The sequence below is a fragment of the Sminthopsis crassicaudata genome, chromosome 1 (genome assembly GCF_048593235.1).
Source record: "Sminthopsis crassicaudata isolate SCR6 chromosome 1, ASM4859323v1, whole genome shotgun sequence".
NCBI lineage: Eukaryota > Metazoa > Chordata > Mammalia > Dasyuromorphia > Dasyuridae > Sminthopsis > Sminthopsis crassicaudata.
Genome location: NC_133617.1, coordinates 67,557,912 through 67,574,966, shown reverse-complemented (window position 1 = coordinate 67,574,966; position 17,055 = coordinate 67,557,912). Strand labels below are relative to the sequence as shown.

At 37.9% G+C, this 17,055-nt stretch overlaps 1 protein-coding gene and 1 pseudogene across 1 annotated transcript in view; both read left to right on the top strand.

The window, feature by feature from the left end:
* Nucleotides 1-1,380: 1,380 nt before the first annotated feature.
* The window catches only part of FUT6 (fucosyltransferase 6), a 28,796-nt gene continuing 13,121 nt past the window's right edge, over nucleotides 1,381-17,055 (top strand). Inside the window, exon 1 of the mRNA XM_074308845.1 lies at nucleotides 1,381-1,720. The gene's annotated coding sequence lies outside the window, so the exon portion shown is untranslated. The remainder of the gene's footprint in view (nucleotides 1,721-17,055) is intronic.
* Nucleotides 2,341-2,446, top strand: LOC141552399 (U6atac minor spliceosomal RNA; annotated as a pseudogene).

Genomic DNA, 17,055 nt, shown 5'->3' with positions numbered 1-17,055 from the left:
TTTTTCTTGGCTTTCTCAATTGGGATTTGGTCTGGCATATCCTCTAGGTTGTTGTGAAGGTGTTTTGGGTGAGCTGGGCAAAAATGTTTATTCTAACTCTGATGCAAACTGTGTCCCCTTTTTGGGGAAAGGGTCGGAAAGGAACCTTTGGTGCTCCCGACTCTCAAACCCTCCTGGCCTCTGGGAGGGGCCCAACCTTCTGTCCATCATGAGGGTAACTCTCAGATAAGTGATCTCATTTAATTGGAAATCTCGGTCTGGGACATGGTCAACTCCTCTACTGAGTTGAAGATTAGTCCCAGCTCCCAGCCAGGGCAAACCCAATAAAACCCTAAGGTCTGCCAATCTATCTCTGCTAATTTCTAATCAGGAGTTTGCCCCCTAAGAAAGCTATTTTCTTAGCATAAATAAACCCATTCTTTGCCTGTATTTACTGGGATTTACAAATTCTTTCAAAACCTGCCACTGGCCAAAGAGGGTCCCATTGCTGTTAGGGGGTCTCTCAACCCTCAATTCTCACACCCCAACAATTGCACCATCTTGACTCTAAAAGTGTAGATTGACAAAGACTTAAAAGAATAATGGTAACTCAAAACTACTATTCTCCTTTCCCACAAGGTTAACAATTAAAATAGCAAAACATGAAACATTTTGTGGGATTGCAATATAGGAATTTCACCTTCACCTCTTCCTCTGTCCTATCTCCCTCGGGACCCATGTTGCTTGGCAGACCAGTGTTCTTAGTGCTGGTGGAAATCTTCCCCTCCAAGAGCCCTGGAATAGCTATGGGGAAGAAATCTCATAGTGGTGAGAAAGACTGCAGCACTGATAAGATTACTCCCTGAAGCAAGCAGGGGAGGACACTGATGAGGATCAGTTCAGTCTTATATCCCACCCTCTGGAGGTCCAGTCAGAAATCCAAGTTAGGTCAAATCCCCAAGGTTAAATTTTCCCTATACAGTTCCCCATGGCTCACGCCATCTTTGCTGAACCCCTTTTGGGTTAACCCCACCATGGCATTCTGTGTCATGGTGCCTTTCCCCTTCTCTTCTCTTTTAGGGGGCTAAATCCCTCTATGGATTTAGTGGGTCCATCAATGGAGTACTCCTGCCTCATGGTCTATTCCTTTAACAGATTCTTCCAAACTTCTTTCCTTAGTAAACCTACTGCTCTGCCAAATATATTTCATTTTTACCATTCCTGGTATCTATTGTATCTTTTCATGTTGCATGTAATTTCTCATAAATAAACCTGCTTTTTGCCAAAAAGAATGGCCATTGTGAATTCTTCACATGACTGAACCCCAACATTTGGTGCAAATTGCTCTCCTCAATCTCATCATCGACTGTTAAATCTCAATCACATTAATAGTGTAGTCCACCCTGGCAAAAGGACCAGTAGCTTCCCATCTATCAAGCTCACAAGGCCACCTCTAAAGCTAGAAAGACTCATTTCAGAATTGCTCTGGGACAAAAACATGAAATAGAAGAGTTTGCCCCGATATAGGGGCTTTGTGGGTGTCGTGGCCGTTCCGGCTCTTCACAGAAAGTCCCAGGAGCAAAGTTATTTCCTTCATGTCCTAGACCTAGGATGGGAGACCAGGAGGGTGCGGTGATTCTGATGGCACTCCCCATCTCCTGCTGATAACAAGCACAAATACCAAAGATTACTATATCATCCCTCATGCCAGATCCGTCAGGATCACGCTCAGGTGTCTCAGGTGAGTTATCAAGGAAATTCAGTGCATGTTGAATGGGGAAAATTCTAACTGTGGCAATTAAAAGGATTCAAGAGGACCTCGTGCTAATGAGATCAAAAATTAGGAAGCTGTAGCATTAAAAACAGATACAAAACATATAGATTTACCCAGATAAAATTTTCTTACTGGTAAAAGGGAGGGTCAGATCACAGCCAGAATCGTAACAAAGAACTCTTCTGGTAGAGAGCTCTCCACATAGGCCCAAGATATAGGGCAGTTTTTTGTTAAGAATCTAGAATTCAAGTCTCTGATCTCATCAGATTCACCATAACTGTGACCATTAAAAAAGTTTGAAAAATATAGATTCTGGAAATTGAATCATTTTATGATAAAACTTGTATGTTATTAATAAAAGGATGGTCCTTTGGCTGGTTCTCTTAGACAATTAAAGCTGATGTGGTTTAGGGAATAATTACTGATTCCAAATAATATGTTTGGGGTTCAGAACCAAATGATGAGATTGTACCAAATGTTGAGGTTCAACCATGAGAAGACTTCACAGTTGCCATTTTTTTTTAGCAAAAGATAGGTTTATTTAGGAGAAGATATTATAGACAAAATAGATAAAATAGAGACACTAGGAGTTGTATGAAAGGAGAGAAGGGTTAGCACTCCGAACTAGTGGTCTTTACAACACATATGCAGTTAAGGTGTTACCACCTATTCTGTGGCATCCAAATGTGAACTAGAGTGGGAGAGCATATATTTAGCAAGGAAAGGGGTTTTTAACAATAATGATGTAAAAGACAAGTTTTCTAGTGGAACTCACAATTAAACAAGAGAAAGGGAACACCCCATGAGGTTAGAGTGTATCCTTTGTGACAGGTTAAATGGCAAAATAGATTTTAACACCCTAAAGGAGTTAGTTATAAGGAGAAAGACACCATGAACCATTTGGGGTGAGGAGACAACACAGCATGGAGGAGAGACACCATAAGGCAGAGTGTCGTGAACCCCAAAAAAGGGTTCAGCAAAATGGCGTGAGCCATGGACACATTTATAGGGGAAATTCAATCTCAGGAGTTTGATATAACTCAGATTTCTGACTGGACATAGCAAGGCGGGGCTTCCCAGATCTCCACAGAGGCTAAACTGTTAGGGCCCTTCCCTGCCTGCCCCAGGGCATAATTCCATCAATACTCCAGTCCAGTTCTCTCCCAACCACACCCAGTTACTGAGGAACTCATCTATAGCCAGTTTATATTCCCTCAGAAGAGTTCAATGAGGTGCTGAGTATGACATCATTTCACCCTTGGACTGAGAGATTTACCTCCACAGCCAGACCACCCCCAGCCTTGGGCAATCTATTCAAAGAATATGCCCCACCCAAGCCTGAGCAGAACACAATGGCTACTCCACCAGGGTGGAGTCTTGAACAACATTGTCCAATCTCCTTCCCAGCAATGTCCTTTAAGAGACTGGAACTTTTAAAAATCAGGTTTTTAGAAGAAGGGGAGAACTCTGGATCTCCCCAAATTATTGGTTATTATTAATCCTTTTTTCTCATAGTTATAGTGGATGGAAGGTGGTGGGATTTCTCTGATTATACCTAGTGAAAATGTGAATTCATAGAATGGAAGATTGAGACTAGAAAGAATCTTTTAAAATCTTTCTTTTCTTTTTGTAAATTTATTTATTTTTAATACATATTGCTTTATGAATCATATTGGAAGAGAAAAATCAGAGCAAAAGGGAGAAAACAATGGGAGAGATTAAAAAACAGAAAATAAAGAAGTAAATGTAGCATACATTCAATCTCCTTTAAAAGATCATTAAATAAATCTTAGAGGTTATTTGCTCCAATACTTTCATTTTTTATAGAGGAGAAAACTTCAGTGTTATATCTGGGGTTTGCTGGTAAATATTTAACAATCAATTCATCAAAAAGCCCTGAAACCCTTTTAAGTTTAACATTTTTCTCCATCACTTTCTCAAATCTAGAAATCAACAAAAAAGAACAAACAAATCTTGCCCCTTTTTTTTTTTTTTTGTAGTGTTTGTTGATATCCTGAGGTGTAAAGGCTTGCAATGTAAATTTAACAATCAGCTTCCACTTTCTCCAGGAATACCCTTGGGTGAATCAGGAGTACTTACATCCCAAAATTAACACTCTTTTAGTATAATCACTCCTGGGAAGAATCCCTAGGCAACGAGATAAAAAGTGTTGAATTTGGTATCAGGACCCAAGTTCAAATCCTCCTTCTGTACCTTACTGTCTAGGTGCTCTTTGGCTAATCCCTTCCTTCCTTAACCACTCTGGGCCATGGCCCAGTAAGATGGGGGGACTGATGTAGAGGGTCTTGAAGATCCCTTCAAACTTTAATTAAATCTACAATCCTGTCATATAAAACAGACTACTGACAAATCTAAGAAAAACAAAACAAACAAACAAAAAAAAACAAAAAACAACAACCCACAGTTCTTGAGACTCTTGGACAAGTGGGAACTGAGCGATTGATCTCTACCAATAAGGAGAGTCTGATGATGATGCAAATAAACTTTTGAGTCTCTGGTTCCCTTGCAATATGTGTAAAATGAAGCTTCAGTTCATGAGAGAAGTTTTGTTAACCTCACGAAATCCCTCTGAATTTTCTCTTCTCCAGATTCCTTTAGCTAATCTCTATGTAGGGAGGTCTCTGGCCCCTTCCTCCTCCTCTTGCCCTGATCTGCTTTAGTCAATGTCCTACCTGACAGTGGACCTTTCAGGCAACGGGTCACCAAGAATTGGGTGTAAGTGCTCACTGAGGACTAGCCCCTCTGGTGTGAGGCCCTTCTGAGGGCTGCTCATCCACCTTTGGGCCACTGGGTACCCAAGTCTAACCTGGGGCTCCACAGCACGCACAGCAGTCACACCCCAAGAAAACCATGCTGGCAGACGGGCTGAACCAGGTGGAGAGTAACTGTCAGACCTCAAGCCCATTGATGAGTTAGAGAGGCGTCTACCCCAGCGGAACGGGCGGATGGGAACACCTTGTTCCCGGGTCCTGGAAGGCGGCTGCAGCAGGTGCTGGGGAGTGCTTGAAGCTTGGTCGGTATTACACGTGGCAAGGTCACCCACTGCATCCTGGGACTCTGCCAGCCTGCCTGACCTTTTGTCTTTCCATAGGACCTGGAAGGGAGAATGAGGCTGGGGACTTGGTGAAGTTTTGCCTCACTTAAATCACCTTGTGATGTCAAGTTGAAAATCACATGAAGGACAAGTAACAGAGCCCGTGCTGAGCCCCTGAGAATGCAAAGAAAAAGCAAACTTGGTCCCTGCCCCCAAGGAGCTTACCTTCTAATGGAACAATCGTGTGGACATGAACAGTTATGGAAGGGGGCAGGGATAGCAGCTGGAGGACTGGGAAAAGCCTTGGAGTGTTGGAGTGAATCTTAAAGAAACCATCAGAGGCGAAAATGAGGAGCAAAAGTATTCCAAGCCGAGGAATAGCCAAAGCAAAGATTGGTCAACGGCAGATGAAGCATCATGGGGGAGAAGGTAAACAGCCCACCCTGCCTGGATCCTAGAAAATAGGAAAGAGATGTCAGGAAGAAGGGAAGAAATGGAAGGGTCCAGACTAAGACAAACACAAATGACCAACACAAGACTTCCTAATTGATCCTAAAGATAATGGGAAACCACCAGAATGGTCCAGACTGAGATAACCTTTAAATGACCAACAAAAGACTTGCAACTCCCAGAGAGCCAAGACTATCTCAGCTTTGCATCCTCAGCACTTTTCGTAGCATTTTGCACATCATTAGCTTATAAGTGCTTTTTCATTTATTAATGATTCCGTGACCTTTTCTGGAAGTAGGGAATGCTTCCCAAACAAAAAGCATTTGAGCTCACCTGGTTACAGATATTGAGGACATGGGAGCCTGGGAAAAAAGGAATCCATCCCTCCCTTGAGCTTTTCAACAATTAATAGGACACAGGTAGACTGGTATTAATCGTGAAGATCCCTGTTTCTTTTGCTGAATGCCACTGCTTGAAGATTCATTACTGTGTCTTTTTAAAATTATGGTATTTTGCACAAAAGGAATAATAGGAGTGTGTTTCTTTTTGGATTATGTGAAATGGGGAAGAAAGATAAAGGTATTAATAGGAAATGAGGCATGAACTCTAATTTTGGAGATATTCCTGGCAATCCAGATGGGGCCAAAGAAATGAAGCAATTTTGTGAATATAGCACATTGTATGCAAAGTCTTTTTAAAAAATATTTTTAAACCACAGACCGAGCACAGAGGAACTTGAGCCAAAGGAGGGAAGGGGGGAAGGGGGAATTCAGGTATTTCTGGATTAGACAATTTCCTAAACTATCTGTAGCTACATCAGTGCTTTATGAATATTAGGAACCAATTCAGTGCCCTCTACTCCACATTTCCCTTTGGGGTACCTCTCCTTTTTTACACATAGGGTATACTGTGGACTTCCACTCAAGGAGTCCCCAATCCTCATTTCATTAAAATATGGCATGAACAGGGAGGGATGATTAGGGGAACCCCACAATCTAAGTGGGGTTCCAGGCCTTTTCCAGGAGGCTTGAGCATGTGCTCTGGTCTCTATCTGTGAGGACCTGTCTGCTCTGTGTGTGTGTGTGTGTGTGTGTGTGTAAGACTACTGGCAACTAAACTGATCTCACAACTCAGTAGTACATATGTGCTACAGAATAAAGCTTCTTAAAATGTAAGTATGACCCCAAATAGGGTCATGTAACTCAAGGTAGAGATTATGAAAAATTTGGCAACCGTAAACAGCATCGAATATTCCACCAAGATTTACTTCTTTATGCAAAAAAGATGGCAATCATCTCATCAGTATGCAAATTTGTTTTAACTATAATAAATAGTAAAATTATATTGTAGCACAGACTTGTTTTAAAATAAATTTCACTATGATTTATTATCAGAAATTTTTTGATTTATATATTTATTTTATATCCCTGAGACTGCATAAATCTTGGATGCAAAGAGATCTAGTGGGAAAAGTTTAAGAAGCTCTGCTGTAGAAAGATTCTACCCTCTTGCTTTTGAGTTTGTTACTTTGGAATTGTCAGTTGTCTCTTGAACTTCCATTGATGGAGGGCAGGTGATTTCTCTCTTTTGCTCCCACTACCACTCATGGTAGATTTTGAATAAATGGCAAGAGAGCATGTTTATTGGACTGGATCACAAGTGCCCAGCTGCCTCTTCTGTTCTGTATTTCAGCCTTGGGCAACCAGCAGCCACCAATAGCAACATATGGATGTTAGCCTTGAGAGTTAACTCAGGAATTCAAGAGTTCCTAGATTTCTTAGTTGGTCTAAGTGATTCAATAGGAAATGCTTCCTGAAACTACACTACTTCCCTGGGGAAAAGAAGGTTGACCACAGAATTATTCTGAACTAGTGAGCTACTCCTATCAAACTTGTCTGTTGCTCAAATAGTACCGATCTGAGATAAATGTGAAATATCTGTCTAGCAGTCCTACAAAGTTGTCTTTACCTCCCAGAAGAGTATAACTGGTATGTTAATTGGTGTGATTGGATTATTGTTTCATGTTTTAAAAGTATAAATCTTTTGTAAAATATCAATAGGGAAGAGGGGAGGAAATAAGTAGCTGTCTTATACCTGATATCTATTTTGTATACTAAGTACCTTTCCCAAAAGGACACAATTATTCATTGCTGGGGAGATCTTAAACTTTTATTTAGTGATTTTCTTTGAAGTTTTACAATGATGGTGGTGGCAAATATAATGAAACCAGAGAAATAAGCAAACAAACTTAACCAAAACAGAACCTTAACTCCCCTATAGAATCAGGATTCTCCAGAAGGAATCCAAGCCCACTTGATCTGAAAGCCACAGTGAAAGGCTGTCCTCTGGGCCTTGGGTAACAATAGCATCTACAACTGGCCATGATGATTCAGAAGTGCATGCAATCCAAAGGCTGCATGCAGACTCTGCCTTTCAGTGTGAAGGCTGGCTAGAGCTAGCGTAGGTCTTGAGCATCTGAAGTTCTGCCTCCTTTAGTCTCCTCTTTTCTTCTTGACTTTTAGAAAAACTACCACTTGACAGGGCAGACGATGCAGGCAGAACCTTGACCAAAAGCTTCGGCTTTTCTAGTGCACAATGACCTGTGTAGAAATGCCTGATCTTTAAGTTTAACCTGAAGGAGGTCACCACCCTCCTAACAATATTTTCCTCTCCTCAATCCTTTCCCTTGCAAAGCTATTGTTGACAGCCAAATCCTGGGGAGGATGGACCATGGCAATAACCCATTGGCCAGATTTCCAAATGTCCAAATGAGGCAGTCACAGTGGAATCTTATTCTAAATCCCACCAAATGAAATAGGAGAGAAGTACCAATTGATTTAGATATCAGCATTGCTTCTGTGTGACCCAACGTCCTTAAAAAAATTGATTTTGGTAAACTGAATAATAATCATTAATTCAATTAAGTTGGTTTTATAACTGTTTATGTAAATAGTTTATTTAAATTTCTATAAATATATTCATTTCTGTAATGAAACATCATGATAATTTTTCAGTCATTTATTTTAAACCTGGATCAGAATTCACCATCCAGTCTTTGATATTCATTTTCTACTTAAATAATCATTGGTTATGGGTAGTCTATTTATTTTGGTTCTGCTCTCTGTCTCTCTCCACTTTGTTTTACTTCATTAAGATCTTTTCAGATCTTTTAATAATCCATACATGTGTCTGTCTTAACTACATTATACAATTCCATTCCATTACTATTCCACATGGATTTGTAACCTAGAACCCATCTTAGAGTTTTTTCTCTCTCTCTCACTTCCTCCCATCCAATCTATTGCTTGAGCTTGTTGATTCATCTCCTCCAGCCCTTTCATCCTTCCCCTTCTTTTTTCTTATGCCACAACAATATTTATACCTACTCCAGGATCTCCTCCCTTCTTGATTATTCCATTCATCTCCTAATTGATCTAATTGGTCTACCTGTACCCTGTCTCTTCCCTCTCCAATAAGTCCAAGGAGCTGCCAAATACATATTCCTGAAGCATAGATATGTCTTAAGAAGCTCTAATGACACCCTCTTATTATCTTTAGGATAAAATGGAAACTCTTTCCTTTGGCATTTGAAGTCTTTCACAATCTGGCTCCAGCCCACTTCTCCAGATCAATTAAGTATTATTCCACCTCACTCTGTGTTCCAGTCAAACTGTCCTTCTTCTCTCATTCACATGTACATTCTCATGCATAATATTCCATCTTCCAACTCTGCTTTGTGTACATGCATTCCAGGCCTGGAGATCTGTCTTCCTCACCTCCACTTCTTGAGACTGTGGTTCCTTTCAGAGTTCAAGTACCATCATCAACAAAGGGACTTTCCTGATCCCCCTGTTTCTGAGTGCCTCCTCTATGCCATTCTATATTTATTTGTATGTCTTGTATAATCACAACATATTTGAATCTTCATGAGTTCAAATCTATCCTCAGACATTAGCTGTGTGACCCGGGCAAGCCCCAGTTTCCTCATCGGTAAAATGAGTCGGAGAGGGAAATGGCAAACCACTCCAGTGTCTCTGCCAAGTATCTTTCATAAATGGTGTCTCAGAGAGTAAGACATGACTGAACAACAAAATTGTATACTTGCTTATCTGTGAAATTGATAAAAGCTTGTAGTAAAATGTAAATTTCTCGAGGATAGAAGCTATCTCATTTTTATGAGATCTAATATAATAGGTGTTTAATAAATACTTTTTAATTGATTGAATCTATTTATTTAAACATTCTAATATTGGACATTTAAGTTCCTTCTAGGTTTGGGATTTTTTTTAAAATTACAAATAATGATCCTATGAAAACCTTTGAATAATTCTTTTTTATAGAACATTTTCAAGATATATTTTAAGCAATGAGTAATATCTTTTTTGGTAACTTTTACTGTACATTGCTAGACTTTTGTCCCAAAATATTCTTCTAGTTTCTAAATCCATCCGCAAAGTTTATTTCTACATGATTTCGTCAGCACTGAATGTCATTTTTTAAAAATTATTTTTGCAGATAAAATAACTAATCTCAAAGTTCTTGTAATTTGTATCTCTTTGATGAATGAGATTGAGCATTTTCAAATTGACTCATGACATTTTTGTGATTCTTCTATTTGAAAACTGTTCATATGCTTTGATCATTTATTCACTGTAAAGTGGGAATTACTTTTATATATATTTTTTAAATTATGAATATACTTCAGTCAAGTTTTTATCTGTCATTTTGCCACAGATATTTTTCTTAGTTTGTGATTTTTCTATTATGTATATTCCTTTAACTATTCTCAAAGAGTTATCAAACTGTGTATACTCTTTGTCCCAGCAATGTTTCTACTGGGCCTGTATCCCAAAGAGATATTAAAGAAGGGAAAGGACCCATATGTACAAAAATGTTTGTGGCAGCCCTTTTTGTAGTGGCAAGAAACAGGAAACTGATCAGATGCCCAGAAAGTTAGAGAATGGCTGAATAAGTTATGTTATATGAATGTTATGGAATATTATTGTTCTGTAAGAAATGACCAGCAGGACGATTTCAGAGAGGCCTGGAGAGACTTACATGAACTGATGCAGGGTGAAATGAGCAGAACCAGGAGATCATTGTACACAGCAACAACAAGATTTTATGACGATCAACTCTGATGACGCGGTTCTCTTCTACAATGAGATGATTCAAACCAGTTCCACTTGTTCAGTGATGAAGAGAGCCATCTACACCCAGAGAGAGAACCACGGGAATAGGGTGTGGAACACAGCATAGCATCTTCACTCTTTTTGTTGTTTGCTTACATTTTATTTTGCTTCTCATTTTTTTTCTGGTTTGATTTAATTTTTCTTATTTGGCAAGATAATTGTATAAATATGTATGCATATATTGGATTTAACATATATTTCTACCATGTTTAACATATATTGGACTACTTGCTATCTAGTGGAGAAGGTGGGGGAAGTGGGGGGGAAATTGGAACACAAGATTTTGCAAGGGCTAGTACTGAAGAATTTTCCATGCATAAAAAGCTTTAATAAAAAATTTATATTCCCTTGATTGTACAGAGATATTTTAAAAATTAATGTAATTTAAGTGCATCTAGTCTCTAATAATCAATCTTTTTGATAAAAGGAAAGGTTACCTCTTCTCCAAAATGGTGATATTTCAATATTCCATTTTCTTCCATTTTTTTTTTTCCTTTGAGGCTGGGGTTAAGTGACTTGCCCAGGGTCACACAGCTAGAAAGTGTTAAGTGTCTGAGACCAAATTTGAACTCAGGTCCTCCTGAATTCAGGGCTGGTGCTCTATCCACTGCGCCACCTAGCTGCCCCCTTCTTCCATTTTTTTAGATGTTTAAGTCTATCATAAGTTGAAATTCATTAACCTATACTGTGTGAGAGTCTAAATATATCCCCAGCCATACTTCTAGTCAATTTTCCCATAGATAATATTTTTAAGTTTCCTTACCGAATGTTTGTTTCCTATAATTTATTAAATACTAATCTTTTATATGTTCTTAATTGGATGCCTGGTCTATCCCTTCTATGCCACTAAAAAGTTTCCATATTTGGGGGTCAATTTTGGATAATGTTCATAACCATTTTGTAAGGTTAAGCCAGTTCTGAGTCCATCATCTGTGGTATTTGGTTGCTTGGAGGAGAGCGCAAGTCTAGTCAAGCTCTAGAAAGGAAATAGAGCCTCTCCCTTTCCCCCAACTCTCTCTTCCTCTTGGGCTAGAGGATGGCCTTGGAATTTGGAGAATTAGAGTATGAACATCAGTATCCTAGGACCAACAACGACTTATAGCATGGTCTATTGTGAGGGCTGACAAGACACTAGACACAACAAGGAAAGCCAGCTTTAGCACTTTACAAGGAGCGGTGGAAGAGGTATAATCTGAGAACTCCAGCAAAAGGATTTTAAAGGAGTCAGGAATTACTTTCTTGGTCCCGTGTACTCCACACTTGAATGCCTTTTACCTTCGCTTTCATATGTACTTGTGGGAGAGTGTCCCTCAAACTATTCTTATTTTCCTCTTTTAGTAAATATATTCTTTCTTTTTTTTTTTGAGGGTGGAAGGGGAAGCCTCTTTTCCCACCCCCATCCCCACCTTCTATCAACTAATTTATTTTCTCTCCTACCTCCACTTGCCACTAAAGGAAAAAAAATTAAAAGAAAAACTCTTGGATAAATATACCCAGTAAAGCAAAACAAACACCCCCATTGACCATGTCCAAGAACATGAATCTCATCTTGCAGAGTCCAGCGCCTCTCTGTTAGGAAATGGGTAATGGTCTTCATCATTGGTCTTATGGAATCCTACTTGGTCATTAAGTCTTTCTTTCTTTTTTCCCCTGAGGCAATTAGTTAGTGACTTGCCCAGAGTCACACAGCCAGGAAGTGTTAAGTGTCTGAGGTGAGATTTGAACTCAGGTTCTCCTGACTTCAGGGCTGGTGTTCTAACCACTGCATCAACCTTAATCTTTCAGAGTTGTTCTTGCCTCACAACATTGTTATTACATAAATCACCCTATTTCAGCTCACTTCATTCTGAATCATTTTACACAAGTCTTTCTAGGTTTCTTTGAAATCATCTCTTTCATTTTTCTTATGTACAGTGATAGTGCTGTGCTATAATTCAGCCATTCTTCAATTAATAGACACCCCTCGAGTTTCTAGTTTGTTGCCATCACAAAAAGAGCTGATATAAATATTCTTGTATATATGGGTGTTTTTCTTCTTTCTATAGTCTCTTTGGAATGGAGTAATGATATTGTTAGGTCAAAGAATATGCAATGATTGGTAACTTTGAAGGTGTAATCACAAGTTGCTTTCCAGAGTGTTTGGACCAATTTGTAGCTTCATCAACAGTGCATTAATGTTCCTTCTTCTGCAGCCCCTATTGTCTCCCAAACATCAGTCATTTTCCTTTTTTTGTTCATTTATTTGCTGAGGCAATTGGGGTTAAGTGACTTGCCCAGAGCCACACAGCTAAGATTTTTTGTTCATTTTGATAGAGCTTCAAAAGGCTTTCACTTGCATTTCTGTAATTATTAATGATAAGGATTTTTTTTCATATGATTATTGATAGTCACACAAAAGTGAATGTTGAAAGCTGTCTTTACATGCAATTGGGAAAAAATACTGGTAAAAATAAAAAGGTAAACATGAAAGAGAAAAAGTAAAATAAAAAGATGCACACACACAAACCATGAGAAAGAAAAAGCAAACAAATGAATTTAAAAGGTTTTCACCTTGCTTTACTACCATGCTTTGATCCACCTTCACTCTGCCTAGCTCTCTCTCTGGATGTGGATGGCATTTTCCATCACAAGTCTATTGGAATTGTCTTGAATCACTGAATTGCTGAGAAGAGCCAAGCCCAGTACAGTTGATTATCACATAATCTTGTTATTACTATGTACAATGTTCTCCTGATTCTATTCACTTCACTCAGCATCAATTCATGGAAATCTTTCTAGGCTTTTCTGAAATCAGCCTGCTCATCATTTCTTATACAATAATAATATTCCATTACATTCATATACCATAACTTATTCAGCCATTCTCCAATTGATGGGCATCCATTCAATTTCCAATTCCTTGCCACTACAAAAAAAAAGTCTCCTTTTCTTTATCCATATTACTCTTACTCACTGTGAGGATTCTCCAATGCTCTCTTCTCCTAGGCCCTCTTTTCTTTTCTCTATATTCTCTTACTTGTTGATCTCATCAGTTTTCATGATTTCAATTTTTATCTCAATACAGATTCTCCTAGAACGCCATATCCAACTTGTATCTTTTTCCTGAGCTCCAGACCCACATTAACAACTTTCTGTTGAACAGCATGTCTTGCCCAGTCTCTCAAACACAAAATGTTTAAAACGGAACTCATTGTATTTTCCCCAAACTTCTTCTGATCTTCCTTTTTATCATTGAGGGCATGGCCATCTTTCCAGTTACTCAATTTGCAACCTTGTTGACATCCTTGACTTCTCTCTCTTGTTTATCCCATTTAGCTAATCAATTACCAGATCTTGTCATTGATTTCTCGACATCATCTGTTAAATATTTCTCCTTTTCATTCCTGTAGCCATTAAAGTTCAGGTTCATCATGTTTTGTCCAAACTATTACATTACTTTTCTAATTGGTCTCCCTCAGAGTCTTCCTTCCCTAAAGGAAGTGGACTAAATCAGTTATTAAGTACATAAGCAGGTGAATCAGTGGCCAAATGTACAATCATTTTTGTTAACTGCAACCTAGCAATTGGTCAATTCTTAATATAGCATCTGGTACATAGCAAGCACTTAATGAATGCTAATTGATTATTTAGTCTCTTTCTGTTTGTATTTGTAAATATTTCAGTTATTCACTTTTCTTCTTTTTCAAAAAGAATATTTTAAAAATACTATTGTTAACTACTCTTCTCAAACTTCCATCCTATTGAAAAGAAAAAAAAAACTCTTGTAAGAAATATGCATAATCAGTCAAGTAAAACAAATCAGCTTAATGGCCATGTATGAAAATGTGTCTTATCTTGTATTATCAGTAAGAACACTATGATTTCTCTGTCAAGAGGCAAGTGGTCTGTTTCATCATTAGTCCTCTGGAATCCTGGTTGATCATTGCACTTATCAGAGGTCTTAAATCTTTCAGGGTTGAGATTATTGTTGCTTTTTTGCAATGTTATCACAAAGATAATTCTACTATTCACTTCACTCGGCATCAGTTTGTGGAAGTTTTTCCAGGTTTCCCTGACAAGGCTAGCTTTCATCATTTCTTATTCCATTCTTTTCAAATTCCATGATTTATTCAGCTATTTCCTAATTGACAATCTCTTACTTTCTAATTCTTTGCTACCACAAATATTTTTTTCTTCTACAAACATTTTTGCACACATGGGTCTTTTCTCTCTTTCCCTCATTTCTTTGGGTCATTAGCCTAGGCCAAAATAATTTCTTTTCAATGAGAGAATGGGTGATTCTTTTTCGTTTTTATTTTGCCCTCTCTTCTAAGAATTCTAATCAGTTTTAAATTATGAATTCTTGAAATATTGTATCTAGAGTTCTTTTGATGTGGTTTTCAGTTGGTTCAACGATTTTTAAATGGTTTCATCTTGATCTGCTTTCCATGTCAATTACTTTTGATTTTTTCCCAATATTTTCATATTTTTTTTGTTGTCTCATAGAGTCATGATTTTTATCTGGTGTCTAATCTTCAGGAAGTCAGGGTAAGATTTTGTTATCTTCTAAACTTAAGCTATGTATTCCCTTCTCAAATATTTATATCAGGTTCTCATTTCATCTATAATATTCTTTTCTAAAATCTCTTATTTCATCTCCTTAAAACGTTGTAATTACCACCTGGGCTTTCTGGTCTGGGGAATAAGAATGGTCAGTGATCAACTCCTCTAAAGAAGTTGATATCATTATTAAGCCAAGCCAAGAAAAGAGCAACTACTCTGTAATTGGCAGAAAGACATCTAGAAAGTTTGTCATCCATCATTGCCATATTAAGCTTGCCAAGCTATGATCTGATAGGACCCATCTGTTTCCTCTTTCTGTTCAGGTGGTCTCTGATATTCTGAAGCAATAATATTGCTCCTGTTTCTGTTTCCATTGATTTTTTTTTTTTTTTTAATCCAATTGCTCTCTATTCTTTCCCAGCTCTTGCTACTGAATCTATTCTCTGGTGTATTCTTATTATAATACAATTCAAGGAATGTGCTGGAGTCAGCTCAAACCTACCCTCGGGAGATTGTTAATTTTCAGTTTGAGTATTTAATCCAGGCTTAATCTATCCTTTTCTTGATTGTCTAGAATCCAAAGCTTCTTAAATTATGGGTCACAACCTCATATGGGATGGCTTAACTGAATGTGGGGTCTGGAAATTATCATTTATTACAGTAAATTTTTGATTTGTATGGCTATTTTATATATCTGTACACATGGAGTCATGTAAAGATTTCTCAGGAGAAAAGGGGTCACAAAAGGAAAAAAATTTAAGAAGCCCTGGTCTAGACCAAGAATATCAAACTCAAATAAAAGTGAATCCCTAAAGGACCCATTTTGATTTAGGAAACCTCAAATTAACATTACCTGTGTTGTATTATGCTTTTAATTGTTTTGTTAAACATTTTCCAATTACATTTTAATCTGGCTCAATTCACTCAGGAGTTTTGCTGGCCCTATCAAGTCGCCTACAACAATTTGATACATCTGGCTTAGACTTTAAATGAAGAAAATGTCAACAGTACAGATTCAGTTTGTCCTAGGGGCAGCTAGTTGGTACAGTGCATAGAGCACCCCCACAGTCAGGAGGACCAGAGTTCAAATCTGGTTTCAGACACATACTAGATTGTGTGACCCTAGACCAGTCAGTTAATGACCCTAGACAAGTCAGTTAACCCTAACTGCCTAGCCTCCAAAAAAGTTTGTCCTGTTTATATTCTGCCCTCCCCTCCCAAACTGGTCTTTCAACATTTGCCAGCAGGATATCATCAAAGAAATGTTTAATTCAAAAAGATGGGTAATTTTGTAGCAGAAGTAAAGGATGACAAGTGAAATTATCCCATGTGTTTCCTTGCAATACCAAGGGAATTTGAAGAAGGTCCCCAGCTTTTAGATAGCCTCCCTATGTGAATTTGGGGGAAGGCATGGAAAGGAATCTCATAGACTGGTTAGACACGGCATGCTCATAGGAAGCTCTCAATAATAAATGCTTGTTCAATTGCATCATCAACCATGCTTTCTGTATAGACATCTAAGGACATGGGTTTTTGAAGTCTCCTTTCTTGGCTTTTGTCTCTTGATCATTTATGGGCATGTCTCCTATTTGCCCCCCTACATTGTAACTACTCTCTATGATAGTTTTGTGGATATACTGGTGAGTATATTTTCTCCCTTTTTTTTTTTTTTTAATCTTTTCTGATTAGATTTGCTAGACTCTGGAAAAAGGAATTGTTTGCCCAGCTTTTATCATATATATATTATTATTATTAATATATATTATATATTATTAACATATATATTATATATTAATATAATTATATTATATTATATATATTACATACATACATATACACATACACACACACACACTCCATTTCTGGACAGAACATTTTAAATTATGGTCCATAAATGAAAAACCTCTTCTCAAACATTATCTTATTATCCAAATGTTTACTTCCCAGATCTGATTTTATCTTTGGAAGCCTTTGACTTTGATCTGCAGGCTTTAGCAGTGATTAAAACCAACCCATCAAACAATAAAGAGACTACTTTTACCTATGTCTCTAATTGATTATCA